The following is a 4,756-nucleotide window of genomic DNA, read 5'->3' on the forward strand; positions in this document are numbered from 1 at the left end:
CATGTTATACCTGTCTTTCTGCTGCTGGTTCTTGTGCTAAAATGTTCTGTTACCACTTTTTAGGTCTCGCCTGGAATTAGCATCCGAAGGATGCGTCCAGGTGGAGACTTATAGCTGTCTGACTTGGGGGAATGAAGGACAAGAAAGTGCCACGTGCTTCTCTTCGGCTGGATTTCACTACGTGCACGCGCTTTTCCTTCAGCATGTTTCTTTGTCTGTGTGAGCGTGCTTTTGGTTTAGTTTCTTGGAGCGCGATCGCTTTCGTTCATTGCTTTCGCTTTTTAGGCTTTAATGAAGTACTCATTTTATTATATGGGCATTTTTATATAGCACAGACTTTGCACGAATGCGTCATTAGGCATTTTTATATAGCGCGGACCTTACTTAAAGGCGTTAAAGTGATTCGTTCCTTCTTTTCAGTGCGCGATTGAAGGTGTCATTCTTGCAAAAGCACGCACACACACATACAGAGACCCCCCCCTGGCCGCCGCCACCGCCGCATACATACAAGCGCCCCCCCCCCCAAGCCCCACTTACCGCCATTACTTGCAGCCTCCACGGGGCTCTCGCGCATGCGCTCAGTCAGAGAGATAACCGTGAACCCTGCCCGGGGACGGCTGCACGTGACTGTTGGCTGACGGATCCAGGCACTGACCAACCACAGCGCCAGCAGAGACGTCCGTCACACCCTCTGTAGAACCCTGGGCTGTGATTGGACAATCGTTTGAGTGCTCTTTGTTTTCCCCTGGCTGCGGGTGCCTGGAGTGGTGATCTGTCTGCTACCTCCAGCGGTGGGTGCCCCAGTCCAGCCTAGTCTGTGTGCTGGAGTTGTGAGGAGCCTGCGCCCTGGAGTCCAAAGCTGCGGAAGTCCTGTTCAAACATACGAGGAAGAGCACGACCGTGCTGCGTTAGCCATGCAGAGTAAAAACTGATAGGAGGCTGTGAAGTTCTGAGCAAGGCACTCGTTGATCTGAATCCAGACCAGGTAGTGATGCCAGAACCGAAGCTGTGGAAGTTTGAAACGAGGCAGTGAAGCCTTCCGCCTGGGCAGCGATCGTCTGCACCGGGCGCCGAGCTGTGGCTGAAGCTGATCTTTGGAGTCCTCAAACTACAGTGTGATCGCATAATTTCCGAATTTGGGATTTAACCTGGGCTGTCCATCTCCAGTTCAAGTTCAGTCCATCTCCAGTTATGGGTAGAACATCTCGAACACCCGGCGTATACACCTACAGCTAGCGACACGTACCGCTAGCGCAAAGACAGATTAATACAAAAAAATCACTTAATTGAATAACTCAGTGGGGGCAGAGGTAGATAGAAATAACATACACCCATGGACGTGGCCACTTAAGAAGTAACTAGCAAACACGGGCAGGGCGTGCACTTAAATACGGACCAACAACAAAAAACATGCACTTGTAAGTAGAGGAACATCAAGCATAGATATAGGGGAGAACAAGCACCTGGGCATAGAGCAGGCGAGGGAACAACAGGCATCTGCCCAGAGTAAGTACAGGAACAACAGGGGTCTGAGATGACCGCCAGCACAGAAGCAACAAGCATAGACAAACCAATCACCTGAGATGGTAGCCACACGAGAACCGACAAATAAACAGAGGCAGAGCAATCACTGAACAGCTATCGGACATAGAAAGCACTGAAACAGCTAACGGGCATAGAAAGCACAGAACGACAAACACCTGCAGGCACAACAACCACAAATTAAGCATGCGTGGACATAACAAGCACCCACAGGCACAGCAAACGGGGAAAGAGCCAGAGGAGACACGTACTGAAAGAGGACACGCTGGCCGCCGGCGGCCATGGAAACAACTAGCCCCAGAGTCCACAACAAACACACAAAAACGAAAGACACCTGCAGATAAAGCATGAGCACACAAGGACCCAAATCCACCAGATCAAGCAGTTTATAAGTGTGTAGCAGGTGCATAAGAACAGGAGAGACAACAAGCACACCTGAAGGGTTAGCCCCTGATGCACAGCAAGCAGGGGACGGCGCCTCCCGCAGGCTCACACGCCCCCCTTCAGCAGTAGCAGGGTTTCACCAGGCATTCACGCGTCAGCAGTCATCGGCAGGCACAGGCGGCACACGCCGAGCTCGCCCCAGACAGCAGCCGGGGGGCCGCGCCGACCCGACCCACCGGAGCATGGCGAAGAGAAGCTCCCTCACCATCCGGATCGTGGAGGGGAAGAACCTGCCCGCCAAGGACATGTGAGTACGAGGCCGAGGGGGCCGAGGCCATGACATGTACCTGCGATGGGTGTGTGAGTGCAAGGTGGCAAGAATACACCCAGCGGGCATGTGAGTAATGCCAGTGGTGCCTGTGAGTACAAGGGGCGTGTCAGTGCAGCTAGACGGGCATAGGAATTCAGCCAGAAGGGCGTATGGGTACAACCAAAGGGGCGTGTGAGTACAGCCGGAGAGATGTGTGATTATCCCAGGTGCGTGTGAGTACAAGGTGCGTGTCAGGGCAACTAGACGGGATAAGAATACAGCCAGGAGGGCGTGTGGGTACCACAAAAGGGGGCGTGTGGGTACCATCAAAGGGGCGTGTGAGTACCACCAAAGGGGCGTGTGAGTATAAGGGACTTGTGAGTACAGCCAGTGGGGCATGTGAGTACAATGGGGATACGGGCGTGTGAGTATAAGGGGCATGTGTGTACAGCCGGAGAGGTGTGTGAGTATCCCAGGGGTGCATGTGAGTACAACCGGCATAGGTGTGTGAGAGTACATGGGCTGAAATGACTACAGCCGGAGGGGCGTGTGAGTAAAAGGGGCATGCCATGCCAGTACAGCTAGGAAGCTTGTGAGTACACCCAGAGCTGCATGTGAGTAGAGCCAGAGGTACATGTGAGTGTACACGCAGGGTGCCTGTGAGTACAAGGGGGCATATGAGTACAGCCAGAGGGGTGTGTGAGTACAAAGGGGCATTTCAATACAGCTAGAGGGAGGGGCGTGTGAGTACGTTCGGGGGGGTACCCCTATTTTTCTTATTAAAGGGAAACTTGCGTCACTCACTGCTGTCTGTGCTGTAGTACTGCGCCCCGCGTGTGAGGAGGCTTGCAAAGCAGCTGTGCTGTAGATGTTGTGTATGGAGGACACATACACCCTTGTGTATGACTTGCATTGTGATTCCATTCACATAGCGCTACTTTCCCCTGACGAGGAGTTATATGGGGCAGTCGTTTTGCTGCTGTTCTCGGCTGTGCAACCTTACTGTGCTGCGCGTGCGGGCACACTGTTCCTTGTGTTTGTGTAAATGAAGCTTGTACTCCTGCTCCACCCGCCGCACATGTTTTGTATGCGAGTTAAGCAAATGTGTCCTTCCACCATCCTTCGATGTTCAGTGTCATGGGCGCTGGGCAGCAGCCTGGCAGTGGAGCCATCGAATGGCAACAAGGAAATGGCACCCCTTTGTCCAGGTTGGGTAGCAAATGACAGCATCAAGCGCTATGCAATGGGTTCCGCACTACCGCTGGTCAGGTGCAACCGCACCTGCTGCCCTTGATATGCAGCCCGTCGCTGGCACTGCTCGCGATGTCTGTGGTACAGACCACCCTCTCCCCTGTAGGGCCAGGGTCGGCTCTCCTAGGGGTTTAGTCGGAGCCATACTTAAAAAAACGTAACCAGGGCGCGTACGGGCTAGGGGCCTGGCTATAGGAAGTGCAGCAGGTACCGTGTCACCATGGCCCAGGGGTGCTAGAGGCCGTATGGACTCTCATTAAGGCTAACTTTCATTAAGGCTAACTCTCATTACTAATTTGTGACCAGGTGATCCATTTCCCTTGATTGCATGACGGCCCGTGTCACTCTTTCTACGCCATGGCATGTGCACGGAATCTAATATAATGTTACCAATCTCTGCTAATCTTGTTTCCATTAATCTCCCAGAAGTGACCACAATGCCACATGTTTTTGAGAATCTTGCTAGCGCTTCGCGTGTGCTTGTACTTGTGTCTGTGTGAGGACGTTTGCAGTTCTGATGTCCTTTGCAGCACAAGATGCGTATGCGACGCCTCTTGCAGGACCAATTATGTCTCTGGGAAGACTCATGCAGCCCTGATGCTTGGTGCTGTACCACATTGTGTGTTTGCATGCAGAAGTATGCACCCTGATACTTTGTGAAGTACCACATTGTGTGTTTGTATGTGGAAGCATGCATTGCGGATGCTTTGTGCAGTACCATATCTGTGTGTTTGTATGTGGATGCATGCAGTCCTGATGCTTTGTGCAGTAATACATCTGTGTGTTTGTATGCGGATGCATGCAGTCTTGATGATTTGTGGAGCACCACATTGTGTGTTTGTATGTGGAAGCATGCAGTGCGGATGCTTTGTGCAGTGCCACATCTGTGTTTGTATGCGGATGCATGCCGTCCTGATGCTTTGTGTAGTGCCACATCTGTGTGTGTGTATGTGGAAGCATGCTCTCTGATGCTTTGTGCAGTACCACATCTGTGTGATTGTATGTGAATGCATGCTGTCCTGATACTTTGTACAGTACCACATCTGTGTGATTGTATGAGGACGCATGCAACCCTGATGCTTTGTGCAGTGCCACATCTGTGTGTATGTATTTGGATGCATGCATTCCTGATGCTTGAGCAGTACCACATCTGTGTGTTTGTATGTGGATGCATACATTGCGGATGCTTTGTGCAGTACCACATCTGTGTGTTTGTATGCTGATGCATGCAGTCCTGATGCTTTGTGCTGTGCCATATCTGTGTGTTTG

The sequence above is a fragment of the Lissotriton vulgaris genome, unplaced genomic scaffold, assembly GCF_964263255.1.
Source record: "Lissotriton vulgaris unplaced genomic scaffold, aLisVul1.2 SCAFFOLD_2140, whole genome shotgun sequence".
Lineage (NCBI taxonomy): Eukaryota > Metazoa > Chordata > Amphibia > Caudata > Salamandridae > Lissotriton > Lissotriton vulgaris.